The sequence below is a fragment of the Stegostoma tigrinum genome, chromosome 35, assembly GCF_030684315.1.
Source record: "Stegostoma tigrinum isolate sSteTig4 chromosome 35, sSteTig4.hap1, whole genome shotgun sequence".
Classification (NCBI taxonomy): domain Eukaryota; kingdom Metazoa; phylum Chordata; class Chondrichthyes; order Orectolobiformes; family Stegostomatidae; genus Stegostoma; species Stegostoma tigrinum.
In genome coordinates, this window is record NC_081388.1 from 24,441,634 (window position 1) to 24,459,179 (window position 17,546).

At 40.9% G+C, this 17,546-nt stretch overlaps 1 protein-coding gene across 3 annotated transcripts in view; it reads right to left on the reverse strand.

Moving 5' to 3' along the window:
• Nucleotides 1-17,546, reverse strand: part of LOC125447481 (cAMP-specific 3',5'-cyclic phosphodiesterase 4B-like) — a 421,594-nt gene that overhangs the window by 367,619 nt on the left and 36,429 nt on the right. Inside the window, exon 3 of one of the 3 annotated variants that reach the window (XM_059639793.1) lies at nucleotides 1,754-1,909. The exons of the other annotated variants lie outside the window; for them this stretch is intronic. The gene's annotated coding sequence lies outside the window, so the exon portion shown is untranslated. The remainder of the gene's footprint in view (nucleotides 1-1,753; nucleotides 1,910-17,546) is intronic. 3 annotated transcript variants of the gene reach the window in all.

The window sequence follows — 17,546 nt, forward strand, 5'->3', positions numbered from 1 at the left end:
TCAATACCGTTTTACTTTATTTTCCTTATTTTCCAACACTCTCCCCCTAGTAATAAAACCCAGTGCTTGCTTTGCCTTTTTTTTTGCCAACCCTTGGCACATCTTTTAGGATTAATATATTTGGATACCAAAGCCCTTTGATCTCGTACTTGACACAGACTTGTACGATCCAAGTAAAAGTGATTTTCCTATTCTGTTTACCAAAATGTACTACCATACATTCTCTTGTATGGAACTTTATTTGCCAATTATTTGTCCAGTCAGAAAAGCTTTTGATGCCCTTCTATAATTTTAGTTAAGTTCTCCCCAGAATTGACCATGCTCTCAATTTGGCGCCATGTACAAATTTAGAAATTGTGTCCCTGATTCCAAAGTCCAAATCCTGAATTTAAATTGTAAAAGGCAATGGGCAAAGTACTGAAACTTGTGGAACATCACTTCTCACTTTCTGACACTCCGAATAACTACACTTTACTCCCCTCTCCACTTTCTGTCTCAAAAGACAGCAAACAATCCATTCTAAAAACAAAGCACAAGGAGTAGGTCACTTAACCCATCCTGCCTGCTCCACCACTGAACTAGAACATGATTAATCATCTGCCTCAACGCTACTTTCCTGTGCTATTCCCACATCCCTTAATGTCATTAGCATTCAAGAATCTTAACAAATTCTGACATGAAGCTGTGCAATGATTGAACTTCCACAGCCCTGTGCAAAACAGCATTCCAAATATTCAACATCCTGAGTGAAAACACTCCACCTAATCTCAGTCTTAAACGACCTATCTGTTATTGTGAACACCAGCACCCACACCCCTCCCCCACTATGCCCCTCCCAACCTGTCAGGGGAAATATCTTATCCAAGGATTTTCTAAGTTTCAATTATATACCTCTCATTCTTCAAAGTTCTAAAGGTTACAGAACCAGCTTTTTCAATCCATCCTCAAAGCACAATCCTGCCATCCCATAGATTAATCCAATGAGCATCTTTTGTACTCTCTCTATAGCAAATATATCTTCCTTAGATAAGGACACTAGAATTGTATGCAATATTCCATGTGCGGTTTCACCAAGGCTCCACACAACTACAGCAAGTCATCTTTATTCCTGCACTCAAAAAGGCTTGCAATGAAGGCCAATTTACCATTTGCCTTCCTGATTGCTTGCTGTGCCTGCTTTTTGTCGTATCTTTTTCCAACTCATGAACAAGAACACCCAAATCTCTTCGGACATCAACACTTCCCAACCTCTCACCATCTCCCAAACTGGATAATTTTTAACATGTTTACATCGTAATCCATCTGCCATGCTCTTTTCCATTCTCTTGGCCTCTCAAAGTTGCCTTGAAACGTACTTGAATTCTCCTTGTAACTTACATTCTCACGTATTTATGTGTTAGCTGCAAATTTGGCAATAATATATGAAGTTCTCACATCCAAATCATTGACATAGATTGTGAACAGCTGTGTACTCAGCAATGATCCTTGCAGTATTCCACTAGTAACCACCTGCCATCCTGAGAATTGCCTGCTTATTCCTCTTGTGGGTTGACCAATTTTCAATCCATACTAGTATACGACACCCAATCCCATGTTTTCTCATTTTATTTACTAACTTTTTTCGAACCTTCTCAAAATTGTTCTGAAAATCCAGATACACCACACACAAACTGGCCATTCCTTTTCTCTTTTAAAAATCTCCAGTAGGTTTATCAAACATGAGGTTACAATTCCTACTTTGCTTTCTCCTTACCAATCTAATGTTAATCTTCTCCAAAACCACTCGTAAGTCTGCTTGCAAGGCAATAATAGATTATCACCGATGCATCTATTGCCTCTATAGCCACCTTCTTCAACACTCTGTAATGTAGCTCATGTGGTCCAGTTGTAGTTACTGTATGTGTTTTATCTGGGAGAGAAATTGGAAAAAGGCACTTGGATTATTATTTGTTGAGTCATAGAGTATTACAACATGGAAACAGACACTTAGGACCAACCAGACCATAATCCAAAACTAAACTAGTGCCACCTGCCCACACTTGGTCCATATCGCTCCAAATATTTCTTAATCATGTACTTACCTAACGTCTTGTAAATGTTGTAGCTGTAACCACATCCACCACTTCCTCTGGAAATTCAGACCATACATGAACCACACTCTTTGTAAAAAAATTGCTCCTCATGTCTTTGTTAAATCTTTTTCTTCTCACCTTAAAACTATGCCCCCTTGTCTTGAAATCCCCCACCCTAGGGAAAAGGCACCTGCCATTCATATTATCTACATCCCTCATGATATTGTAAACCTTGAAGGTCACCTCTCAATCTATGGTCCAGTGAAAAAAAGTTCTAGACTCTCCAGCTGTTCTTATAACACAAACCTTCCATTTCCAGCAACATCCTAGTAAATCTCTTCTGAACTCTCTCCAGCTTAATAATATCCTTCCATACTCCAGAAGAGGCCTTACCCATGTCCTATATAACCACAACATCACATCCCAACTCCTATATTCAAAGGTCTGAGTTGTTTCTCCCCCTAAGGAAAAGTGGAACGGATGGTCACTTAATGGTTACATAAAAGAACATAATTTTGCTGGAGGCTGGATTTTGATACTTTTGTGGGAGATGTTGGCCCCAGGTCTCGGGGGGAAGAAATGTAATTGCCGAGCAACGCAGTCTGGATTGATTATAAGTAGCATTTTGGCACTGAATCAAAAGCAGAGAGCTTCAGATCTTCATGTCTGCCAGAAGGCAGAATCCCTCTCTCTTATAACGGGGTATACATTAAGCTTGTGTTTTAGGAATTTATAATCTCTTTTGCCACATGTTAGAACATAGGTTTATTATAGGTTTTATTTGTTTCTCTTGTTCATTGAAGAAAGCTGGTGTGTCTTTTATCTCTATTAGTTGCTATAGTCAGACATTAGCCATCCTAGGAATTAAACTGTGACAACTTGTGGGATAGTGGAGCTTGATTTCCAGCACACTATTCCTACTAGGTGACACAGGGATTTTGTCAACCTTCAAACCAATGCTACCTTTTTTATTAACACTGATTTCTTTCAGTTTTTCATTTTCACATTCCCTGAGTTTCCTAGCATTTCTAGGAGATATTCTAAACCCTCCCCAATGAAGCAAGCCACAAAATTGTTGTTTAGTTTCTGTACCATTTCCCGATTCAGCATTATACATTCTCCTTTTGTTGCCTGTAAAGACTTACATTTGACTTTGCAAATCTCTTCATGTATTTAAAGTGACTTTTACAAATCACCTTTGTGTTTCTCACAAGCCTGCATACACATTTTAATTTCCTTTATCAGTTTCTTGGTCATCTTTAGCTGGATTCTAAATTGCTCTTAACCTTTGGATTGACCATTTTTTTTTAGACAAACCTTAGAAGCCACTTAATCTAATGGCATGGTTGATTCACTTCTCCTGTTGGCTTTTTATGCATTAAAGGAATGTATATTTGTTGCAGACCTTGCAATATTGCATTAAATAAGACCCATAATATGCAGAAGCAGAATTAGGCCATTCAGCTCATGAGGTCTATTCTACTATTTGATCATGGCTGAAATGTTTCTCGACCCCATTCTCTTGCTTTCTACTCATAACCTTTGATCCCTTACTAATCATGAACCTATCAATCTCTGTCTTAAAAACACTCAATGTGATAGCCTCCAAAGCCTTCTGTGGCAATGAGTTTCTCAGGTTCACCACCCTCTAGTTGAAGAAATTCCTCCTCATTTCAGTTCTAAAGGGTTTTCCCTTCACCCTGAGACTGTGCCCTCAGATCCTAGTCTCTCCTAAAGTGGAAACATCTTCTCCACATCCCTTCTGTTGAGGCCTCTCAGTACACTGTAAGTTTCAATCAGATTCCTTCCTCATCCTTTTAACCTCCATCAAATACAGACCCAGAGTCCTCAACTGCTTATCATATGACGAGCCCTTTATACCCGGGATTATTCTGTGAACCTCCTCTGGATCCCCTCCAACAACAAGACATCCTTCCTTAGTACCTGGCCTCTGACACCATGGGCTCTTATCTTATTTAGAAGCCTCCTGGGTGTCACCTTATCAAAGGCCTTATGGAAATCCACAACAGATCATGCCCATTGGCACTCCTTCGTCTAGTTACAGTAGTAGCCATTGCCCTGTCTACCATCAAATCTTTTGTTGTATTTTTCCCATCCACCATAGCCAACTATCCCCTGATATCTTCAGTTTCCTTTCTTCACATCTAAGATCTAGTTTTGCAATGAACGTCACTTTGAAAATGTTTTAAAATAACTTTATTAATGGTTGCTGCTGTTTGTTGTTTCTTAGTTTTAACCAATCTGGTTCTGTATTTTGGAGATAGTAGGAACTGCCAATGCTGGAGATAACAAGGTACAGAGCTGGATGAACACCGCAGGCCAAGCAGCAGAGGAGCAGGAAAGTTGATGTTTCGGGCCTGGACCCTTCTTCAGAAATTTTGTATTTTGCTTCTGTGATTTACCATCCTCTCACATTAAGGTACTGATCTTATCCCTTATCAACAGTGCAGCCCCATCTTCTTTTTCTTTTTACTTAAATGACTAATCTTGAATGTTCATTTCCCCAGATAACTTGCCTCCGTTCCTCAGATGACATCAATGGCGGTAAAGTTGAGCCAGCGCAGACTTGAAACACTCAGTGCCTCGAGGAAACCCAGTGCTGACCCTCAGCATTAGAAAGACTGTAATGCTGAACTTTTATCTTCATTTCTTTACTTTTCTAATTTATACCTAATATTTTGTATCTAATTATCTTTGTACCTAAGATGGCACCAGAAGTGGCAACTTTGTACACTTTTCATTGTGCTCACGTATCCCTGTGCTTTAAGCAGATGACAATAAACCTATTTCTAATTCTAACAACAAAATAATGTTGAAAAAAGAAGTAACCTCATTCTCTAAATTCCCTTACTCACTGAAGTAACCGCAAAGAGCTGGGATCTTGTCATCAAGTCACCCTTTATTTACACGCACACAGTCCATGGACTCTGACCAGCTGTCCCAGAGCTAGTCCCTAGAATGAGGAGACGCTCTGAATCTCCTGTTTATATCTAGAATACCCTGTGGCTCACATGCTCCACTTGCTACATTTTCCAATAATAATGCCAGTTGCAGGGCCTATTTGAAGTCCAGATGGGCTTCAGCTAGCGCTTTTGCATGTTAATGTCCTGAATCTCAAATACCAAACGGTTTCTCAGCATCTAATTCAGGGTTAATCCAAAATCAGATGCCTTTGCCAGCTGTCATAATCCTGATACGGATTCCACGGGTTCTCGAATTGCCAAATAATGTCGATAGCAGCTTAGAATTAGAGGAGTCTTCGGGTTGTAATATTCCTGAAATAAATCTGTCAACTCATGAAAGGTTTTAGTATCTGGTGGGTCAAGGAAAGTTAGGTTTCTATTACTCAAAAATGCTGTGGGTGTGCAAGCAGTCAGAAGGATCATTTGTTGCTTTTCATCTGACAAGAGTCATTTGCCCTGAAAAAATAATGCATTTTTTCACATTCAGGGCCCAGTCATCGATGGCAGGATTGAATGAGTCAAGCTCCCAAAAAATGGCATGATGCAGAATTGCTTACCCCAACTCAAAGATGACTGTTGCAAGCAAATTCTTCAGGAGTCTACTGTTATCTTTTGTCACTACTGAAATAACTGCACAAGGGTGATATCCTGTCACCAAGTCACCCTCTATTTACACATGCATAGTATATGGGCTCCGACTAGCAGGCCCAGAGAAGTTCCTAGAATGAGGAGACTCTCTGAATCTCCTGTTTATATTTGTCTACCAGGGCTCCCTGATTGGCCTAAGTTAACAACCCCAAACAGGGATCTCACAGTCAATGATATCCATCTGACCCTCATTCCAATCACTCACTCACTATACTCCCAACTCAAGTCACATACTATTCATGGCTGTGATTAGATTCCTGTGTTTGTACTACCTGAGACTCAGAAAAAAGTCAACTCTGCTGCAGTTACAGAACACAGAACATTACAGCACAGTACAGGCCCTTTGGCCCTCATTGTGCTGACCTGTCATACTGATCTCAAGACCATCTAACCTACACTAGTATAATAAAGGGGGCTGAAAGGGATCATGAAATATCTTTAGCAAACAGGGTGAAGGAAAATCCCAAAGCCTTTTATTCGTAAAAAGGAGCAAGAGGGTAACTAGCGAAAGGGTTGGCCCACTCAAGGACAAAGGAGGGAAGTTATGTGAGAAGTCAGAAAATGAGTGAGATTCTTAATGAGTATGTTGCGTCGGTATTCACTGAAGAGAGGGACATGGCGGATGTTGACGTTAGGGATAGATGTTTGATTACTCTAGGTCAAGTCAGCAGAAGGAGAGGGGAAGTGTTGGGCATTCTAAAAGGTATGAGGGTGGACATGTCCCCAGATCTGGATGGGATCTACCCCCAGGTTACTCAGGGAAGCGAGAGAGAAAATAGCTGAGGCCTTAACAGATATCTTCACAGCATCCTTAAACACGGGTGAGGTGCCGGAGGACTGGAGAATTGCTAACGCTGTCCCCTTGTTTAAGAAGGGTAGCAATGATAATCCAGGTTGTTATAGACCGATGAGCCTGATGTCAGTGGTGAGGAAGCTGCTGGAGAAGATACTGAGGGATAGGGTCTATTTACATTTGGAAGAAAATGGGCTTATCAGTGATAGGAGGCATGGTTTTGTTCAGGGAAGGCCATGTCTTACCACCTTGACAGAATTCTTTGAGGAAGTGACAAAGTTGATAGATGAGGGGAGGACTGTAGATGGCATACACATGGACTTCGGTAAGGTGTTTGATAAGGTTCCCCAGAAAGCCAATTAAGCTAGCTACCAAATTAACTAATTACAGCTGCAATCCAGCTCTTTTTAATCATTCCTGGGATGAGAACTTCACTATCCAGGACAGCATTATTGTCCATCCCTAATTGCCCAGAGGGCAGTTAATTATCAACCATGACCAGGAAAGGTTGGCAGTTTCCTTCCCCAAAAGACATCTGTGAACCAGACAGGATTTCCCTGATAATTGGCAAATGGTTTCACAGTCATCATTAAACTCCTAATTCCAGGTGGTTGTTGAATTAGAATTCTAGCATCTGTCATGGCAGGATTTGAACCCGTAAGAACTATGGATGCAGTAAATCAGAAACACAAACAGAAGTTGCTGGAAAAGCTCAGTACATCTGGTAGCATCGGTGAAAAGAAATCAAAGTTAACATCTGAAAGGGTGACTGGACCCGAAAGGTTACTCTTATTTCTCTTCACAGGTGGCTGCCAGACCTGATGAACCTTCCATTAACTTCTGTCTCTGGGTTAATAATCCAGCAATAATACCACTCGGCCAACACCTCTCCTTAAAGAGGTTGAGAGATTGTTTATCCCTACCTAAGGCTAGGAGAAGAAACTCACAATAGATTTAGACAGTTAATTTCAGTTAAATACTAAATATTAAATGCAGAATTGCCATTCTATTTCCACATCATCTGACCTTTGCATTTGTCTGTTATGGAGCACCTCATCAAAGGCCTTTTGAAAACCCATACATGACATACTGTATGAATATTCTTCACTGTCTTCTCGTTACAATAAAAGAGTATTTCTTCTTGATCTTAACAAGAGATTTATTGATATAAGATAGTCAACGAGAAATTCACAGTTTACAGAAAAGGGTTTTTTTAAAACCAACAGAATGGTAAGACACTGAAACTTAATACATGGTGAAATGAATTTGTATAAATGCATTTAAGGGGAAGCCAGATGATCACTTAAGGGAGAAGAGAATTTACCGTTTTCGATGGTCGAGGTTGGTTCAAATAGAGTTGAACAGCATGGAAACACATCTTTCTGTCCAACCTATCCATGCCTACAAAGTTTCCCAACCTAAATTAGTCCCACTTGCCTGCATTTGGCTTTTATCCCTCTAAAGCTTTCCTAACCATGTACCCATCCAAATGTCTTTTAAATGTAGTAACTCAGTCTACATCCACCACTTCCCCTGGCAGTTCATTCCAGATATGAACCACACTCTGTGTAAAAACACTGCCCCTAAGGTCCCTTTTAAATCTTTCCCCTCTCACATTATATCTATGACCTCTAGTTGTGGACGCCCTATCCTTGGAAAAAAGACCTTTGCTTTTCACCTCATCTATGCCCCTCATGATTTTATAAACCTCTACAAAGTCACTCCTCAACCTTCTACGCTCCAGTGGAAAAAGTCCCAGCCAAGCTGGTTTCTGGCTGTGTATCCTACATAACCCTATGCTGCCTTCCCAATGACCCTCCGAAGCACTCAGTTGAGTGTCAGCTCCTATTTTATCTAGTACTTAATGTCAGCCCTCTATGTCTTCAAATGGTGCTCCCTTCAAGTAGTCAAATGGAGCTTCACACTGGGATCAGATGGGAGATAGAAAGGGGCCAAGTAGATGAAAATAACGATCTCCTGTCCAGATGGAGTAGAATTAGGACTGTCACCTCGCACTACCTGTGGCGAAGATTTGGGGTGTTGTGAGTTGGACCTGCCTTTGGCCAAAGAACTGAAGAAAAGATTATCTGAACAAATAGAAAGATTTGAGTGCAGAAACAGAGATATCACATAGTTCTCAGAAGATTTAACAGAATCTCTTTCAGGTCATGGAGTGTTGTTCTCTATTAGTTGAGAAATGATGTGGAAAGGGCATGTATGCTTGTTAATTTAGTTTAATGGATTTGGCAGCTACTAACAAAAAGTAGTAAATTACAGAGACACCAGTTATCCCAGATTCACGTCAACAACCCCAGTTTAATCCTATTCAGTGCAACATTAACAATTTGGATGAAAGAATTTAATGCAATATCTTCAAATCTGCAAATGACAGTAAACTGGTGGCAGTGCGTGCTGTATGGAGGATGTGAAGAGGCTGAGCGTGACTTGGACAGACTGGCTGAGTGGGCAAATCTTTGGCAACTGCAATATAATATGTGTTAATCTGATGCTATCTACTTTGATGACAAAAACAGCAAGACAGATTTTTATCTGAATGGTGGCAATTTAGGAAAAGGTGAGGCACATGGTGGAACAGTCGCTGAAGGTTAGCATGCAGGTGCATCAGGTGGTGAGGAAAGCTAATGGCATGCTCTCCTTCATAGCACAGGATTTGAGCATAGAAGTAGGGATGTCTTGCTGCAGTTATACAGAGCCTGGGTGAGGTCACACCTTGAGTATTGTGTGCAGTTTTGGTCTCCTTGTCAGAGGAAGAGCATTTCTGCAATTGAGGGAGTCCAGCGAAAGTTCAGCAGACTGATTCCTGGGATAGCAGGACTGACGTATGAAGAAAGACTGGATTGACTGGGTTTGTACACACAGCAATTTAGAAAAATGAGGGGTGATCTTAGAGAAACATATAAAATCCTGATTGGACTGGGCAGGCCAGATGTGGGAAGAATGTTCCCGATGTTGAGCAAGTCTAGAGATCACAGTCAAGAAATAAGGGGTAAGCCATTCAGGACTGAGATGTGGAATAATTTCTTCAATTAGAGAGTTGTTAACCTGTGGAATTCTCCACCACAGAAAGTTGTTGGGGCCAGTTCATTAGCTATATTCAAAAGGGAGCTGGACATGGCCCTTGTGGCTAAAGGAATCAAGAGGTGTGGGGAGAAAGCAGGAGTGGGATACTGAAATTTCATGATTAGCCATGATCATATTGAATCATGGTACAGGCTTGCTGGGCCAAGCAGCCTACTCCTGCACCTGTTATTGATGTTTATGTGTTTAAATTTCTTGGGTCTCAGGCTGTGAAGAATCAATGATTTGCTGTGTACAACAGCCCTATCCATACATCTTCATCCAGGAGTTCAAATCATGGCTAACATATCTACCCAGCTACCCAGGCAACCTCTACATCAATATTCTTAGTTTGCAGCTACAACAATGTAAAAGTATGCACTACCACAGAAACTGGACTCTCTGTGGGAAGGAAGGGGTTGGGGAGTACTGTTATCTCAGTCGATGTGGATCAGATTGGTGCCAACTGCACAGAGTTCACTCCCTGTAACGCTGGGGTGGAATTAGGACTGCCATCTCACACTACCTGTGGTGTGAGTTGGATCTGCCTTTGGCCAAAGAGGTGAAGAAGAGAAAGAAGATTATCTAAACAAATACGAAGATTGACATGTTTTAATGCAGAAACAGAGATAGCACATAGTTCTCAGAGGATTTGACAATATCTCTGAGATAGCTGTATCTCTTTCAGGTCATGGAGTGTTGTTCTCTATTAGTTGAGAAATGACATGGAAAGGGCATGTATGCTTGTTAATTTAGTTCAAAGGGTTTGGCAGCTACTAACCAAAATCAGTAAAACTACAGAGACAACAGTAATCCCAAATGCATGTCAACAACCCCAGTTTAACCTCATTCAGTGTAACACAAGAATTCAAGACAAGTTTCTCTAAATTGTGAGCAGTTGAAATAAATCAAACGATTTCAGGTAGTAGTTTTAAAATCCTTATTACCCATGCATATGCTTGCTATGAATAAATCTGGGTTTTTATTTTGTATGTATAGTATGTTTAGACATAAAATTATTGAATCCCTACAATACAGGAGGAGGCCATTTGAGCCATCGATGATTTGTGCATGCTTGTATCTAAGATTTATTTTCCTTTTAATCCATTTACATCACTCAACTATGGCCAAGTTTAGAGTACTGGATGGATTGGCAAACAGACAACTGAATGTGCTTAAAATGTGTGATAGAAAAATTATGAAAAATGAACAAAGGGAGGCAATGGCATTGTTGCTAGACTTAGAATCACAGAATCTCTACAGTGTGGAAACACGCATTTGGCCCAACAAGTCAACACTGACCCTCTAAAGTGCATCCCACCCAGACCTAACCCCCTGCCTTTTTCCTTGAAGCCCTACATTTCCCACGGCTAACACACCTACACTATGGCAATTTAGCATGGCCAATTCCCCTAATCTGCACATCTTTGGACTGTTGAAGGAAACTGGAGCACCCAAGAGAAACCCACAGTCATAGGGTGAACACAAACTCCATACAACAGCTGCCTGAGGGTGGAACTGAACTTGGGTCCTTGGCACTGTAAGGCAGCAGCGCTAACCACTCAGCCACTGTGCCAGAGTGGGAGTCCTGTACCATCCTGGGTTCCTGGGTTTGAATCCTGCCAGAATAGCTGGTGAAACCTGGATTCACTAAAAATTGGAAATTTAAAATAAAAACTAATTATGACCATGAAACCACTGTCAATAAAATTCTACCCAGTTCACTAATGAGTTTTAAAGAGGGAAAAATCTCATCCTGATTTAGTCTGACTCTAAACCCACGTCAATGTGATATGTTTTAACTTGCCCTGAAATGGCTGAGCAAACCAATTAGTTGTGTCAATCACTAAAAAGCCTCAAGAAAGGGATGAATCAAACTAGGCTCTGGTAACTACATGGCAAACTGAGATCTGTCAACACCGCAAAGTCTGGCATTACGGCCAATTTGGGACAGTTGTCTTAAGACTAGCCAAGCCTGACATATTCATATTCACTGAATCGTACCCCATACACAATGCTTCAGACGACACCAACACCATACCACCATTCGGACAGATCCAGGATAGATGGTGGCTCAGTGTTATACAGTGGTGAGGGAATAGTCCTGGGAGCCCTCAACATTGAATCTAGACTCCATGTAGTATCATAGCACCAGATCAGACGTGGTTTGGGAAATCTCCTACTTATTGCAACATACCACCTGTCATTAGCTGATAAATAAGTACACCATTTGTAGACAGCATTGAGGGTGGGAAACTTTGATGACCATCACCAAGAGTGGCTTGGCAGCACCACTGACTGTGCTAGTCAATTCCTAAAGGACATCATTGATAAATTGGGAATTTAGCAACTGGTAAGGGAACCAACAAGAGGGAGAAAGATATCTAATCCTCCCCAGTATGATAGCTGCAGATGCACCATGACAATATCGGTATGACTGGCCACTGCACAGTCCTTGTGCAGATAAAGTCCCATCTTTGCATTGAGATTATCCTTCATCTCATTATGTGGAACTGTACTGTGCTAAACAGGATAGACTTCAAATAAATATGGCAAGAGCAAACTGGGCAGCCATGAAGTGCTGCTGGCATCAGCAACTCAAATATAATCTTCAACCTCATGGGCCAGCATATCTCCGACTCTACCGTTAGCATCAAGCCAGTGGATAAATCGTGACTCAATGAACAGTGCAAGAGGGCAAGCCAGATGCAGCATATGATATACCTAAAATGTATGCTGGCAACCTTGTGTAGCTACATCATAGGACTAACTACGTAAGCAAAAAGCAACAAGTAGAGCTAAGCAATTCCATAAATCAACGGATCATATCTAACCTCTGAGGTCCTGCCACATCCCGTTGTGAATGGTGGTAGACAAATAAACAATTCACTGGAGGAGGAGGCACCACAAATTTTCCCACTGGCACTGATGGGAAGCTCAGCACATTAGTGCAAAAGCTAAGGTTGAATTATTTGCAACAACCTTCAGCCAGAAGTATCCAATAGATGATCTAACTCAGCCTCCTTCAGCAGTTCCCGGCATCACAAATGTCAGGCTTCCTCCAACTTGATTCATGTAACATCAAGAAAAGGCTGGAGGCACAGGATACTGCAAGGGCTATGGATCCTGTTGACATTCCGACAATAAGACTGAAGACATGCTCCAGTACTTGTCATGCTCCTGGCTAGCTGTTCCAGTACAGCTACGACACTGGCATCTACCTGACAATGTGGAAAATTGTCCACGTATGCGTTGAACATGAAAAACACAAGATAAAATACCCACCCAGGTTAATTACCACCTGATCTATTTACTCTCAATCATCAGTAAAGGAAGGGATCATCAACAGTGTGGTCAAGCAGTTATTTGCTTAGCACTAACATGCTAACTAGCATTCCACTTAGGTTCCACCAGGAACTACTGCAACCAGTCTTCTAAAACTCTTCCTCAAACTCTCCAGTGTATTCACATCTTTCCTGAATTGATACCGAGAATTTCCACCTGAGGTACAACCAGTATCTTACATAATTCGTTGCTTAACCTTCTGCTCTTGTATTCAATGACCCCATTTAGGAAGCCTAGAATATTGTATGCTTTGTTAATAGCTCCCTTTATTTGCCCTGGTAAATCTCTTCTGAACCCTCTCCAGCTTAATAATATTCTTCTTATAAGAGGGAGACCAGAACAGTACACAGCACTTCAAGAAAGGCCTCTTAGTTGAGTACTTGCTGCTATTTAATCTTGTACCTGATGTCAGCCCATGTCTTGAAATGCTACTCCTTTCAACTGGTCAACTGAAGCCGGGGTCAGGTGGGAGACAGATATGGGCCAAACAGACGAAATCTCTTAGGCTTCAAGCTCTGATGGATCAATACTTTGCTGAGTACCACAGCCCCACCCAAACTTTAATGACTTAAGTACACGTACACCCAGCTCTCTCTGTTCTTGCACACCTTTAGTAACCTTTATTTCATGCTGTCCATGTTCTTTATACCAAAGTATGTCATCTCAAACTTCTCCATATTGAACTTGATCTGACACCTGTCTGCCTACTCAACCGTTTTACCAACATATCTTAAGAGTTTTATCAAAGTTAAAAATTAGATGTTAGTTGCAGTATCTCTCTTTATTCCTGGTATTCACTGCCTTGAGTAAAATTCCAGCCCTGTATTCAAAATATATATTTATACTGAAGGACTATGTGAAAAAATTGGAGCACATGGATTGGTTTTGACATTTTCTGGTTTAAACAGGGTTTAATTAAGGAGTGAGCCAACAGTAATGTGGTTGTAAGACAGTTGCTATTCACAGAAATAAATCAAGAGATTTTAGAGAAAACAGCGATGTGAAGCTTTCAAGGAGATAAGAGACAGGTTTTATTGTATTAATCAATAGAAAACCTACACTTGAAAATTCTAGCAGGGCGTAGTATTAATGGTTGGCTAACAAACCTTTCTGGACTTAAAATTGTTTTACAGGCATGGGAGGCAATAAAGATGATACCCAAGAAACTGCAAGTCTTTCTCTTGAAATCCTTTCTGCAGCACAAGTTCCCAGGAGCCTGATAAAATTTCCAAATACCAGTATTGCTGATTAACTTGAGAGATGGACTTTGACCAAAATCCAGACTCGAATCCAAGCTGATTACAATCAGAGACGGCATTCTTCTATTAATTTATAGCAGTATGCAATTTGATTTTGGCAACAGGAAACCGAGGGCGCTGATGAGAAGTGACTAAGGTGGATTTTGGGGTGAGTCAGTTCAGTTACCACGACTGAGAAGGGGATCACAGAGAACATGCCGGTCATCCGGAGGAAGAGCATTATACAGAAGGTGCTCGTGAGAAGTGATCAAGGAGGATTCTGGGAGGAGGTGGTTCAGTGACCACAACTGAGAAGGGGCTTGCAGACATAGGCTTGGCTGCTGAGAAACCAGGTTTGCAAACTGAATGAGTACCACCTAGAGAGACTAAGTATTTACTTTTTGTAGTATTGGACCCCACCTGGTGTTTCGAATACTTAAAAATATAGTCTTGTACAAGTAAGAAATGCCTTTGGTTTGTTGGTTGCTTTGTTCAAACTCCAAAGTTTCTTCCTTTCTGCTGTACAGAACAGAACTGCTCTAGTGACTAAATAGGTATATTAGGATTTTTTATGAATAAGGTTTATTTCTGAAATATAAACAATACTTTTTGCAGTTTCAGTGAACCACCTTCTTGAAAAGAACTCCTGAATGCTTGCTAGGCCAATTCAAATGGCAGTTACAAGGGCCAGCTTACTTAGGATTGGCAGTCAAATGGACTGGACCAGATAAAGATGATAGATTTCCTTCACTGAAGTATATTAGTGAACAGGGAACATAAGACCATATGAAAGAGGAGTAGTAGTAAGCCATTCAGCCTCTTGCATGTAAATATAGGCTTGTACAAAGTAAGAGATGCCTTTGGTTTGCTTGTTGGATAGAGTCAAACTCCAATGGTTACTTGTTTCCTTCAAATGCTATTGTATAGAACTTAACTGCGTTTGTGATATTGTACAAATATAAAGATATTGTTTATAAATAAAGTATACATTTGACATAAAAATGAGGCAATTCAGTAGGATTATGGCTGTTGCAACATTCGTTACATGCATTCTCCTACATATTCCCTACAACCATTGATTCTCCAAATGACCAAGAATCTTCCTATCTTAGCCTTAAAGACTCTGCCCCTACAGTTCTCTGCAGCTTTCAATCCTCTGAAAAAAATAAATTTCTTCTGATTTCAGTCTTAACCTGGGGAACCTTTATTCTGGTCATATACTCTCCCATGTGAGGAAATTTTTTCTCAGCATTTACCCTGTCAAGCCCCTGAAGAATGAGATCACCTCCACTCTTCTGACAATGAGTAAAGCCTTAACCTGTTTAGCCTTTGCTCATAAAACAATCCCTGCATACTGGGGATCATCCCCATGGACATTCTTTGAACTACTTCTGCTGAAATTCATGCTTTCCCTTAAATAAGGGGACTAAAACTGCTCGCAGTCCTCCAGTTGTGGTCTCATTAGCACTTAATCAGTTGCAGCAAGTCTTCCCTATTCTTATTTTCTACCCCCCATGAAATAAGTGCCAACATTCCATTAACCTTCCTGATTACCTGCACCATGTGCTAGCTTTCTGTGTTTCATGCACAAGTCCTCCCAAGTTCCTTTGTGTTGCAGCATTTTACTTTTATAGAGATAAAAACTGCAGAAAGCTAATGAAAGACTGCAATTTGAAACATTATATCTGTTTGTCTAAATTAAAACCAAAAGAATTGTGATGCTATAAATCAGAAACAAAAACAGCAATTGCTGGAAAATCTCAACAGGTCTGGCAGCATCTGTGGACAGAAATCAGAGTTAACGTTTCAGGTCGAGTAACTAAACCTCAGTTCTGAGGAAGGGTTATTCAAACCAAAACATTAACTCTGATTTCTGTCCACAGATGTTGCCAGACCTGCTGAGCTTTTCCAGAAATTTGTTTTTAATTCTGTTTCTCTTTCCACATATGCTGTCAAAACTGCTGAGTGTTTCCAGCATTTCTTGTTTTTATTTCATATTTCTGGTATCCACTGTATTTTGCTTTTACACTATACAGCCTGTGCTGTATGGCTCAGGACAAGAAAAACTGCAGATACCGGAATCTGAAGTAGAGAATCAGGAGGCTGGAAGAACACAGTGGAGTAGGCAGCATCTGGAGGAAAGGACTGCTCCTTTCCTCCAGATGCTGCCTGCCCCACTGTGTTCTTCCAGCCTCCTGTCTGTGTGGCTCCTTGCCTGGCACCATGTAAGTGTGGAATTCTGCTGATCAGACTTAGAGTCAGACGCTTCGGCCATGCCAATCTGGTTTCCTAAACTGAACGAGTTCTATTTGCCTGCATGTGGCCCATATTCCTTTAAACCTTTCCTATCCATATACCTGTCCAAATGTCTATTAAATGGTGTAATTGCATTCGCCTCAATCACGTCCTCTGATGGCTCATTCTTTGCACGTACCACCTCCAACTGAAAAAGTTGCCCTTCAGGTGCCTATTAAATCTCTCGCCTTTCAGCTTAAACCTATGTCCTCTAGTTTTGAGCTCCCCCATACTGGGGAAAAGGCCACTGCTGTTCACCCTATCCATGCTCCTTATGATTTTATAAATCTCTATAAGGTCACCTCTCAACCTCCAACACTGCAGGGAAAACAATCCCAGCCTTGACTTATAACTCAAACTCTCCAGTCTCAATAACATCCTTGCTTCAACATTTTTGCACCCTTTCCAGTTCAATAACATTCTTCCTTTAGCAGGCTGACCAGAATTATACACAGTACTCTGACAAATAAATATCCACCCTGTCTACGTGGGGTGTTGGACGGTCACTACTTCTCAATAAAGCAGGGTTTCAAAGGGGGAGAAACAGCTCATCAATAAATGTAACTGCTTAACTTCACATAACAAATTACCATATTAATCAAGATAACAAAGTGTGAAGCTAAATGTACACAGCAGGCCAAGCAGCATCTCGGGAGCACAAAAGCTGACGTTTCGGGCCTCGACCCTTCATCAGAGCTCTCTGATAAAGGGTCTAGGCCCGAAACGTCAGCTTTTGTGCTCCTGAGATGCTGCCCAGCCTGCTGTGTTCATCCAGCTTCACACTTTGTTATCTTGAATTCTCCAGCATCTGCAGTTCCCATCATCTCTGATCACGATATTAATCAAGATACTGTTACAGTCACTGGTTCATATACATCCAGAATTAAATTTTATTTCTCTATTCCTTGATGCTATTAATAATTAAAACATAATCAATACCTGGAGCACTGATTTTTCAGCCTGACTGATTAATTCCACCTAGGTTAAATGCAGCTGTTCCATTACGAAGGGAAAAGAGCATGAGTTGGAGGCTGATAACGCTACAGAACACTTCAAACCCACGCTCTCTGCAAGTGTGGCTCACCACTAGGAA